This window comes from Rutidosis leptorrhynchoides, chromosome 2 (assembly GCF_046630445.1).
Source record: "Rutidosis leptorrhynchoides isolate AG116_Rl617_1_P2 chromosome 2, CSIRO_AGI_Rlap_v1, whole genome shotgun sequence".
Classification (NCBI taxonomy): Eukaryota; Viridiplantae; Streptophyta; class Magnoliopsida; order Asterales; family Asteraceae; genus Rutidosis; species Rutidosis leptorrhynchoides.
Window position 1 is genome coordinate 695,569,691 of NC_092334.1, and position 13,915 is coordinate 695,583,605.

Here is a 13,915-nt window from a genome sequence, read left to right on the forward strand (position 1 = left end):
AACTAATGTGGAGTGCTAGGCAAACTACACCGCCATCTCTACCATCACCTACATGAAGGCGGATATTGTCGCCGATTCTTTTGAGGTTAAGCCTCAATTTATTCACATGGTTCGGGAAAATTTGTTTGATGGAAAAATCGGTAGTGCATTTGAGCATATTGAACAGTTTGACGAGTTATGTGATCTTTTCAAGAATGAGGATGTAAGTGCGGATGCGCTTGAATTGAGACTTTTTTCGTATTTTTTGACAGGGGATGCGAGGGCATGGGTAAAATCTCAACTATCAAATTTTATCACACCCAATGCCAAACTTCGAGACAAGTCCATTACTAGATATTTTCCGCCGGCACTTTTTGTCAGGTTTACAGTTTTACTTCTTACTTTTTATTTATGTGGTTTATCTTACATGTATATATGATATATACATCAAGGGCATAAAGAACTTTACCTCATTATTTTTACTATTATGAAAATTGGACAATTAATTATAATATCTCAAAATGAAATACTGATAATAAATAAGGGACGGGTGTAGTCAGTGTTGTAAAATACCCGATTACTCTCCGATTAATCTCCGATTGATCATTTTTAAGAGCAATCCGTTCCGATTTTCATTAACCCGTTTAATTGAACTGTCATCGTCAATTGATGGGTCCAAATCGAATTTGGTAATCAAAGTCGGTCAAAGTAAAAAATGATTAACATTATAACATGAATTTACACTAGAACTTTATAGTTTTTGAGCAAAATGAATAATTTTAGACAATTATGTTAAAGTTTATTTTTATATTTATGGTTTTTTCCATACTTACACATATAATTTTTGAAATTTAATATTTAAATGTATAGAGTACAATCCGATTAATCCCCGATTAATCTCCGAATTACCGATTAATCCTTCTAAAGTCTTGACCAATTAATCCCCTAATAGCGAATTGTGCAACCTTGGGTGTAGTAGTAATGTTTTCAAAATAGATTATCATTATATATTTCAAGAATGCGCATGATAATGGAATCAATTTAGTGATTCAGTCGTTTGAATTATCATTTTTCGTGAATTAAAAAAATATATGACACTTTGGTACCTAAAGTTGAAGGAAATGTGGAATTTGGTTACTTTTGGCAAAAGATTTAGCATAAAAGTTAGGGCCTGTTTACTTGTTATCTCATTAAGTCACATATGAATAAAGATGTCAGAATGTATATAGAATGACCATATCCATTAATCAGTGAATGAATGATCGTGTTTACTTTTTGTGCTGAATAAATCGTCTGAATGATAAAAAGGACTATTATACCCTCCAACAAAATAATTAGAGCATTAATTTAATTTTTAAATGCTATAAAAATGACTACAAATGTAATAACATCACAATTTGGTATCTTTTAATCAGCATAAATAAATATGTGTCCATATTCCATAATAATTACTCCGTATAAACAATGAAGCTCTTCCAAGAATCAATCTATTTTCATTTCTATACGGAACCATGTGAAGAAAAACAAGATCCAATTTCAATTTTCACAGCAAGAATCGCAAAAACAAGAATCACAAATCAATTTTCAAAACATCAAAACAGAACTAAAGATACACCAAATCACAAATCGACTGTTGCGTATTCTATGTGGACTGCTGCGTATTCTTTAAGATTAATATGGTGAAGAAGATTATACCAGTAGATGATAATGATACATGTAAAAAAATAAGGGATTTTAGTGATAGTTCAAACCCAGGACCTTAGTCCTTAGCTGTTCAAAAAGCGAATGAACACCTTTATCACCGTTTTCATCTCCAATTTCTTCACTTTATTCTTCGTTTTCTTTTCTAACTGAGATTTGTCACGTTTTTCGGTAACCGCCGGTGACACATCCATCATCGGAAAACACCCGCCGATTTCGGTCATCGGTGTACTTTCATCTTCAAATTCCAGTTTTCTTAATCAAGTCGGAGTACTCATTCTTTTATGATTAACACGAACAAAAGATGAAAAAAGGATAGAAAAAAAAGATGGAAAGAAGATAAAAGGGTAAAGGTGGGAACATGAGTGGCTGTATGGGGAGTACATGGGTTTTTGTGGTGTCCCAGACATCCCCTTGGCTAGTTAAAATTAATAATTAAGGTGAAAGTAAACACCTAAGATTTCTTACCGAATAATCTTTTCAACCAAATAAGTCCATTAAGTTATAAGTAAACAGGCTCTTAGTCTATCTAAGTCTTAGGTAATTGATTGGCATGTCTTTAAAACTTTGATTTAAATGTATAAAGATTCCCAAAAGGAAGCCCAAATAAGAAAATTATATATATATATATATATATATATATATATATATATATATATATATATATATATATATATATATATATATATATATATATATAGTGGTAGGATCAAGGGGGAAGTAACCAATCGGGGGAAGCGGGGGGAATCAATTTTTTTTTTTCATTTTTTGAAAAAACTTTGTTCACGAACATTATAGGTTGGATAAAAATATGAACATTTAATAAAGACACTTTGTGATAAATGTTTTTATTTTGGCGGAAAAACGCTCGAAGAAGTAATATATAACAATTATCATGTTTTTCGAGCATATGTTGACGTTTTAGATATTAGGGTTTAGATATTAGAGTTTATAGGGTTAGATATTAGGGTTTAGAAATTTAGGGTTTAAGGTTTAGATTTAGGGTTTAGATTTATGATTTAGATTGAGTTTTTAACACGAATGGTTTAGAGTTTAGGGTTTAGTGTTTTGGGTTTATTCCATAAACCCAAAACACTAAACCCTAAACCCTAAACTCTAAATCGGACTAAATTTTACTTCACAAAACATGGAAAAAAAAACGTTCACATTCTTCACGAACAATATTATCTTGAATGTTATTTTTGTCGACCATTTTCCTGCCTACATAATAACATTCATCACGAAGTGTCTTTTCTAAATGTTCATATTTTCGTGTGATCTTGATGCCGGGAAAAAAATTTCCAAAAAGAATGAAAAAAAAATTTTGCTTCCCCGCGTTTCCCCCTGATTGGTTACTTCCCCATTGATCTTGCCTATATATACACACACACACACACACACATACACACACACACATAGGGTGCAGATCCACAGAGAATCAATGGTAGGAAAGAATTTATAGAACTCATAAATTAAACTCAATATGTGGTGCAGATTGACTCAATCTGTGTGCAGATTGACTCAATCTATGTGCAGATTGAGCTCAATGTGTGTGTAGATTGAACAAATCTGCATGCAGAATAAGCCAATATGTATGCATATTGAGCTCAATCTATGAATTCTAATGGGTTCTCTCTCACCCTTAGTTCTCTCAAGATCCCTTTACTATATATATATATATATATATATATATATATATATATATATATATATATATATATATATATATATATATATATATATATATATAGTGGTAGGATCAAGGGGGAAGTAACCAATCGGGGGAAGCGGGGGGAAGCAAAACTTTTTTTTTTTTTTTTTTGAAAAAACTTTGTTCGCGAACATTATAGATTGAATGAAAATATGAACATTTAATAAAGATACTTTATGATAAATGTTTTTATTTTGGCGGGAAAACACTCGAAGAAGTAATATATAACAATTATCGTTTTTTTGGAGCTTATGTTGAGGTTTTAGATATTAGGGTTTAGATATTAGGGTTTAGAAATTTAGGGTTTAGGGTTTAGATTTAGGATTTAGATTGAGTTTTTAACACGAACGGTTTAGAGTTTAGGGTTTAGGGTTTAGGGTTTGGGGTTTTGCGTTTAGGGACTAACCCAAAACACCAAACCCTAAATCCTAAACCCTAAACTCTAAATCGGGCTAAATGTTACTTCACAAAACATGAAAAAAATGTTAACATTCTTCACGATCAATATTATCTTACATGTTATTTTGTCGATCGTTTTCCCGCCTAAATAATAACATTCATCGCGAACTGTCTTTTCTAAATGTTCATATTTTCGTGTGATCTTGATGCCTGATGTGATGACCCGAAAAATTTCGACTTATTTAAACCAATTCTCTATACGATTTTTTTATTTTGACACGTTAAACAAAGTCTGTTAGATTGAGTCTCAAAATTTTAGAACTGTTTCATATATACAATTACCTTTTACTACTCTCGATGATTCATGAACAATTATATGTATGTATATATATATATATATATATATGTACAAGTAAAAACGACTTTCCTACAGTAAAACACTATTTGCTACAGTAAAAATGACTTTGCTACAGTAAAACACTATTTGATGTCGACGAACTAGCAAACAAAAACGGATAAGGCGGCCATGCGATCGCATGGCAAAAACACTGAAAACTCATGCGATCGCATGAGCTACAGTAAATGGAAAAGTACTATAAATACGCCAGTTTGCTCGACGAAGTTTACACCAATATCATCTTTATAATAAATATTTATATTTATAATTATAATTTTAATTATAATTTAAGTTTAATAATAATAAAGTATATACGAGGGTATTTTTAATTCGGGTTTCAAACCGCTTTAAGTTAAGGAAATATTAGGTATTGTTCGGGATATTGTTCTTGAATCCAAGGCCAACCATACAGTCGTCTACCATCATTACGTCTACGCAATTTGCCTACAATATTGAGTCTCAATATTGAACAGTGAGTTTATAGTCTCCCTTTTTAAATACTATAAATATTTTTGGGCTGAGAATACATGCAATTTATTTTAAACGCAATAAGACACAAATACATACAAAATTCTACACTGAGTTAAACCGAAAATCCCTTAGCTTTGGTAACTAGTAGCTGCCAGTACATAGGATATGGACTGGTGGGCGCGAATAATTGTATATGGATCCATAGGGCTTGACATCCCCGTCCGAGCTAGAGCGCTAGCCTTTTAACGGACGTATGTTACTTGAGTTTAAGACACGTTGGTTTGCGTGTATTAAAACGAATGGGGTAATTATCACTATAGCGTTAAGTTTAGTTACCAGGGTGCTCTGTTACGTAGAATCTATTGATAAACTTTTGATGAAATCTTGTGGTCTATCTTTATATATATTTATGACTCGAGCAATTAAACCTATAACTCACCAACATCCGTGTTGACCTTTTTAGCATGTTTTATTCTCAGGTCCTTAGACTGCTTCCGCTGTGATGTGCTTGTTGCCTGCATGGAGTCTCTCATGCTTTGTATAATGTTTATTGCATTCTAAATAAAACTGCGTTGTGTAATAAATAATTGGACTGTGATGTCAACCTATAAATTAAAGACTTATGTATTTTGGGGTTTTGCTTATACCTAAGCACTCCCCCACATGTTTATAACTTTCTATGTTTAGAAAGTCACTTATTTTAATGAATGCAATATTTTATCAAAACGTATCATATAGAGGTCAAAACCTCACTGTGGAATCAATGATTAACGTGCCGCGTTAATAGCGATTTTGACGGGTCGTTACAGTTGGTATCCGAGCTTGAGGTTATAGGGAACCAGAATTTACATTAATGTATTTGACTATTAATTGTTAGGATACATTAGTGAGTCTGGACTATGACCATATCTGTTCTTACCAATTTTTGCTTATCATCTTGTCAAAAACATTATATGTGATATATTTATATACTAACGTAATTGTTGTTTCAATTATGTGATAGATGACTTCTTCTAATCCTATCATTTTGTACGACTCAGAATCGGACACTGAATCTATTCTATCCACAACTGAAAAGGGCGTTCCAATACCTATTAAAGAAGAAATTGTGTTAGCTGGGGAATCTCAACTTCAGGTTAACCCAGAGGAGGTCCCAGCTCCACCCAGCTCTAGTTTTCTGGAGCCACAGTATCGTTGGCATGGACCCATGATCCCTGGAATAAACGAGGATCGTCCATTTCTAAACGAACATGGACATTGGGCCAGATACACCGCCGACGGGCGGGTTGTGAATATTACGCATGGCAGATTTCGGTTCATGACCACCGGTACATATCCTCGTACACATGATGCAGACAGTTCGTCATCATATTCTCCTACACATGACTCAGATAGTTCGTCATCAGACGAGATCAGTGAGGAGGAGGATTTCGCTAATGAAATAAAAGAAGTCACTAAGGAGAAATTCCAACTTGCTATAGATAATAAAAACAACCACAATAATAAAAAGTCCTTAGTTATTAAAAAGGAACATGACCATTCGGTTCGTCACCACCCTTACCATAGTAAACCCACTGAGGCACCGGGCACCTCAAAACCCCAACCAAAAATTAAATACACTGCTAGAATGTCTGTCGGACCATGTGCACACAAACAATTGGCAGAGAGAACCAAATGAGAAGAATTTTCTGATAGTTCTGAATAAACGACCTCGCAACCATAAATCTTCCATGCGCTATTCTATTGCTTATGTGTGCTACTCTATCTTGTTATGTAGAATAAGCATATGTAAAATATCGGTATTGTATGGTATTGTATTATTTTGGTTTATTAATAATAAATGCATGGAATGATTATTTGTATTATTACTACTTCTTCTTATTATTATTACATAATAACGTAGTAACTCGCTATAATTTTTCATAGTGGAATATTATTAGGATTTTAGTAGTTAATTCCTTGTACTAGCTATTATGTATGAACTTAACGGGTAGGTAATACCCTAGAAATAATTATAAAATGCTAATAAGAAGAAAAGGCTTTTATAATAATTGGTTCATATTATTAATATGCTACGATTAACTATTGACAACTCATTTTACCTATAATATTCTATATGATTAAATTATATCTGTTGTGTTTATTGAAGAAACATGTCTCAAATGTCGGATGCTGAGTTTGAGGAACTAGTTGAGAAACGTGTGAATGAAAGAATTGCTGCAGCTGAGGCAGTAAAGGCAACAGCTGAAGCAGCAGCCAAAGCAGCAGCCGTAAACACAAACTCACGAAACGGATGCTCATACAAAACTTTTCAAGGATGCAAACCACATACGTTTAGTGGAACCGAGGGACCAGTCGGTCTAACCAGATGGTTTGAAAAGATGGAGTCCGTTTTCAAAATCAGTAATTGTGCGAACGGAGACAAGTCAAAGTATGCTTCGTGCACGTTGCAAGACGGTGCACTTACTTGGTGGAACAATTATGCTAAAGCAGAAGGAATAGATACGACATATGATATCTCTTGGGAAGAACTGAAAAAGATGCTAATCGAGGAGTACTGTCCTCGAAACGAGATCAGAAAAATAGAATCTAAGTTATGTAATCTGAAGGTTTTCGGCGCAAATCTCAATAACTATGAAAAGCGTTTCATGGAACTAGCCTTGTTGTGTCCCGAATTGGTGCCAAACGAGAAACGAAAGATAGAAATGTATATTGACGGTTTATCGATCAATATCAAAGGAAATGTTACATCGTCCAAACCGAATACGATGCAGGAAGCCATGACAATGGCACACCAACTCATCGACCAGATCACAGAGAGTTCGATTAAGGCACCAATTACCAAAGTCAAGACAACTGAAGGAAAGAGGAAATGGGAAGACTATAAGGGCAAAAGTACTCACCTGAAGAAACAAGAAACTTTTAAAGGTAAACAAGATGGGGCAACTGCAAGTCCAAACTATAAGGGACCCCATCCGTTCTGCAAAAGATGTTACACACATCATGCAAGTTATTGCCAAGTGGTATGTGATTAGTGCAACAAGAAAGGACATGTGGCGAAAGATTGTTATGCCACCGTTTCTGAAGTAAAAAACCGACCGATGTCAAGAAATGTTTTGGATGCGGGAAGTCTGGTCACTTTATAAATCAATGCCCTGATAAGGAGAAGAACAAAGAACCCGCACGTGGGAGGGCATTTAATGTTAGTACCGGTGAAGCACGTGAGGATCCTAATCTTGTCACGGGTACGTTTATCGTTAATGATCAACTAGCTTCTATTATGTTTGATACGGGTGCTGATAGAAGTTATATGTGTAAAGACTTTAGTTCTAAATTAAATGTGCATCATTGCCTCTAGACGATAAATATACTATTGAATTAGCTAATGGTAAACTGATAAAAGACGATAAAATTTGCCATGGTTGTGAAATAAATCTCACTGGAGAAACCTTCAAAATCGATTTGATACCCGTAGAATTAGAAAGTTTTGACGTAATCGTTGGCATGGACTGGATGTCCAAAACAAGAGCGGAAGTTGTTTGCGCTGAGAAAGCAATCCGCATCCCTCGTAAGGATGAAACGTCATTAATGATTTATGGGGAGAAGAGCAACTCAAAGCTGAACTTTATCAGCTGTATGAAGGCCCAGAAACTTATAAGAAAAGGTTGTTATGCTATTCTGGCACACGTAAAGAAGATCGATACTGAAGAAAGAAGTATTGATGACATGCCAGTTGTAAGAGAATATCCCGGAGTATTTCCAGAAGAATTACCGGGGCTACCTCCACACAGATGTGTAGAATTCCAGATTGATCTCGTACCAGGAGCCGCACCTGTAGCCCGATCCCCATATAGACTTGCACCTTCAGAAATGCAAGAATTACAAGACCAGTTGCAAGAATTATCGTACCGTTGATTTATTCGTCCCAGTTTTTCACCTTGGGGTGCTCCTATTCTGTTCGTCAATAAGAAGGATGGATCTATGAGAATGTGCATAGATTACCGAGAATTAAACAAATTAACGATCAAGAATCGGTACCCATTACCGAGGATTGATGATTTGTTTGATCAATTGCAAGGATCAAATGTTTATTCCAAGATTGATCTATGCTCCGGATATCATCAGCTGAGAGTGAAGGAAGAAGATGTTCCTAAAACCGCGTTCAGAACCCGTTACGGTCACTATGAGTTTCTAGTCATGCCTTTTGGATTAACTAATGCTCCATCAGTATTCATGGATCTAATGAATCGCATCTGTAGATCGTATTTAGACAAATTTGTCATTGTTTTTATCGACGACATATTGATTTATTCGAAGAACAAGGAAGAACATGAGCAACACTTAAGACTGGTACTAGAGATACTCAAGAAAGAAGAATTGTACGCAAAATTTTCGAAGTGTGATTTCTGGTTACAAGAAGTACAATTTTTTGGGCCATGTTGTCAGTAAACATGGAATTAAAGTTGACCCTCCCAAGATCGAAGCCATTAGTAAATGGGAAACACCGAAGACTCCAACACAAATCCGCCAATTCTTAGGTCTTGCTGGTTACTACCGAAGATTCATTCAAGATTTCTCTAGAATCGCCAAACCCTTAACTGCATTGACTCAAAAGGGAAAGAAGTATGATTGGTCCACGGAACAGGAATCCTCATTCTAGTTATTAAAGAAGAAGTTAACGTCTGCACTCATTTTGTCATTACCGAAAGGAAATGATGATTTCGTGATCTATTGTGATGCTTCGCACCAAGGTTTAGGATGTGTATTAATGCAACGGACAAAAGTTATCGCATATGCCTCACGACAACTAAAAATTCATGAAAAGAACTATACGACGCACGATTTGGAACTTGGAGCAGTAGTTTTTGCACTCAAAATATGGAGACACTATCTATATGGCACCAAGTGTACAGTGTACACCGACCATAAGAGTCTTCAGCATATTTTTGATCAAAAACAACTCAATATGAGACAACGTCGCTAGGTAGAGTTGTTAAACGATTACGATTGTGAAATCCGTTACCACCCCGGAAAGGCTAATGTTGTAGCTGATGCCCTAAGTCGGAAAGAAAGAGTAAAACCTCTTAAGGTCCGAGCTTTGAACATTACAATTCGTACCGATCTCACAAAGCAAATTCAAGCAGCACAGTTAGAAGCTTTAAAAGAAGAAAACGAAAAAGGTGAAATGAGCAAAGGATTAGAAAAACAACTTGAAGTAAAGGCCGATGGAACCCTGTATTTTGCTGGTAGGATATGGGTACCAAAACATGGTAACCTAAGGAAACTAGTACTGGATGAAGCACACAAAACGAGGTACTCAATTCATCCAGGAAACGGGAAAATGTACCATGATCTCAAGAAGTTCTATTGGTGGCCTAATATGAAGACAGAAATTGCTACTTATGTAAGCAAATGTTTGACGTGTGCAAAGGTCAAAGCTGAGCACCAAAAGCCGTCAGGATTACTGCAACAACCAGAAATTCCGCAGTGGAAATGGGAAAGAATAACCATGGATTTCATTACGAAATTGCCAAGGACTGCAAGTAGTCATGATACTATTTGGGTGATAGTTGATCGTCTAACTAAATTAGCTCACTTCCTACCAATAAAGGAGACAGACAGTATGGAAAGATTAGCACGCCTATATTTGAAGGAAGTAGTATCCAGGTATGGTGTACCTATCTCCATCATATCTGATCACGACACCCAATTCACATCACGTTTCTGGCAGTCATTACAAAAAGCATTGGGAACTCGATTAGATATGAGCACCGCTTATCACCCACAGACAGATGGTCAAAGCGAAAGAACAATACAAACATTGGAAGACTTGTTACGGGCATGCGTGATTGACTTTGGAACCAGTTGGGATCGACACTTACCGTTGGCAGAATTTTCATACAATAATAGCTATCATACGAGCATCAACGCAGCGCCATTTGAAGCACTTTACGGTAGAAAGTGCAGATCTCCTATCTGTTGGAATGAAGTAGGAGAAAAATAACTTACTGGACCAGAAATTATTCATGAAACCACCGACAAGATCATTCAAATACAACAGCGATTGAAAACGGCCATGAGTCGCCAAAAGAGTTATGCTGATGTAAGAAGAAAACCGCTAGAATTTCAAGTGGGCGATAAAGTCATATTGAAAGTGTCACCCTGGAAAGGCGTTGTACGATTCGGTAAACGAGGAAAGCTAAGTACTAGATACATAGGACCCTTTGAAATCACCGAAAGAATTGGAGCAGTTGCTTATCGATTAAAGCTACCGCAAGAACTTAGTAGTGTTCACGACACATTTCAGGTGTCAAATTTGAAAAAATGTTTAGCTGAAGAGGATGTCGTAATTCCTCTTGACGAAATACGAATCAATGATAAACTCCATTTTGTCGAAGAACATGTTGAAATCATGGACCGTGAGGTCAAACAATTAAAACAAAGCAAAATACCGATAGTTAGAGTTCGTTGGAACGCAAGACGAGGACCCGAGTTTACTTGGGAACGTGAAGATCAAATGAAGCAAAAGTATCCACATTTTTTCACTGATATCGCTCATGAAACAGGTACTACTCAAAATTTTGGGACGAAATTTTCTTTAACGGGGAGGTACCGTGATGACCCGAAAAATTTCGACTTATTTAAACCAATTCTCTATACGATTTTTTTTATTTTGACACGTTAAACAAAGTCTGTTAGATTGAGTCTCAAAATTTTAGAACTGTTTCATATATACAATTACCTTTGACTACTCTCGACGATTCATGAACAATTATATGTATGTATATATATATATATATATATGTACAAGTAAAAACGACTTTCCTACAGAAAAACACTATTTGCTACAGTAAAAATGATTTTGCTACAATAAAACACTATTTGCTACAGTGAAATCGTACTTTGCTACAGTGCTACAGTGAAAACGACTTTGCTACAGTAAAAACTATTTGCTATAGTAAACACTATTTTGCTACAGTAACACTATTTGCTACAGTACCACTATTTGCTACAGTACCACTATTTGATGTCGACGAACTAGCAAACAAAAATGGATAAGGCGGCCATGCGATCACATGGCAAAAATACTGAAAACTCATGCGATCGCATGAGCTACAGTAAATGGAAAAGTACTATAAATAAGCCAGTTTGCTCGACGAAGTTTACACCAATATCATCTCTACAATAAATATTTATAATTATAATTATAATTATAATTTAAGTTTAATAATAATAAAGTATATACGAGGGTAATTTTAATTCGGGTTTCAAACCGCTTTAAGCTAAGGAAATATTGGGTATTGTTCGGGGTATTGTTCTTGAATCCAAGGCCAACCATACAGTCTTCTACCATCATTACGTCTATGCAATTTACCTACAATATTGACTCTCAATATTGAACAGTGAGTTTATAGTCTTCCTTTTTAAATACTTTAAATATTTTTGGGCTGAGAATACATGCAATTTATTTTAAACGCAATAAGACACAAGTACATACTAAATTCTACACTGAGTTAAACCGAAAATCCCTTAGCTTTGGTAACTAATAGCTGCCAGTACATAGGATATGGACTGGTGGGCACGAATAATTGTATATGGATCCATAGGGCTTGACATCCCCGTCCGAGCTAGAGCGCTAGCCTTTTAATGGACGTATGTTATTTGAGTTTAAGACACGTTGGTTTGTGTGTATTAAAACGAATGGGGTAATTATCACTATAACGTTAAGTTTAGTTACCAGGGTGCTCTATTACTGTTAGGACCCCGAAGTTGTATAGTGTTAATGTGAAATAAGCTTAATTGAAGGTTCCTTAGAAGAGGGCTATATAAGGAACCTATGTAGTCCTAATTAGATAGCCATTGCATTGTAATTGAGTTCTAGAAGCTGTGGAATGTAATTGTACCAATTCTCTCTAATATCGAGTCTCATGCTTACATACCGAATCTCTCTTTATCTTATCATTTCTCTCAATCTCAACATGATCTGACCTATTATTTGGTATCAGAGCTTCCAGGAAGTGATTCTACATCACTATATCGATCCAGAGATTGTAGATTACAGAATCTGAATACTCTCGGTATTTTGAATCACATTCAGTATTATCGAATTTGATAATCTGACGTTCAGATTCTTGTGATAAGTTCAGCGAAGGTACATTAGGTATTTTGGAAAGAGTTTCGATCATCATTACAGCTTTTTAACTTCAATTATGGAGAATCAAGTTAATTTTTAGAGTTTGTGGCTAAAACTCTCGGTATTGCTTAATTCAAGCTTGATTCTGGATTTTTGTGAAGATTTAAGGTTTCAGTTGTGTTCGTGAGGTGTTAAATCACATTTCTAACGGTTCAATTTCTTCAATTCATCAAGTTTTGAAGATTTGATCAACACTCGGTATCGTAACTGTCATACCGAGTCTGCTTCATTACTTAAATTCATCTTAAGTGTTACTGATTGTGGTGTGATTGTGATTCTATCACATTCGGTTTGATTATACGCAGCTACTTGGTGTGATTTGAGAAAGGATTCTATCATATTTCTAAGTTTTAAACTTAGACTCGGTATTGTCAACTGCTACAGTTGACATCCGGTATCCTATACATTCGGTATCTTTGATATTTTGTGTGATACTAACGTGTTTCCTTGTGCAGCAAGGTTGCAGAATCTAATTCAAAAGGATTGAATTGAGTTTGAACTTCAAATTCATACAGAATCTGACTACCGAATCAAATACAGAATCTGAGTTTCTGTATCACTTAATCCATTGTTTTAAGTGGTTACAGGCTACAATTCTTGTGCTTACCGAATCTATACTGAATCTGGGTGTGTCTCTTGTATTTCTGATCAGTTTCTTTTACAGAATCTGATATACAGAATCTTTACCGAATCTGCTACCGTACCGAATCTGCTAAACTACCGAATCTGACACAGAATCTGACATTCTGATCAGATTGTTGTGATTTTTCATCTTAGATTTGTGTAATACAGAATCTTTACCGAATCTACCTCATTTTCAAGATGTCTACTCAAGATACTTTGATCATTGAATCAGATTCCCGTCCTCCAGTGTTGTTTGATGGAAAGTACACTCAGTGGCTTCACCGTATCACTCAGTACATAGACTATAAGGGTGAGAAAGCAAAGTACATTTGGGCTTCTCTGAGAGATGGTCCAGTTGTTGATTATCATCCGGATACTGGTATGCCAATTCCAGTCTATGAACTTTCTGGTGATAAGCGTGAGAGAGCTCAGGGTGACA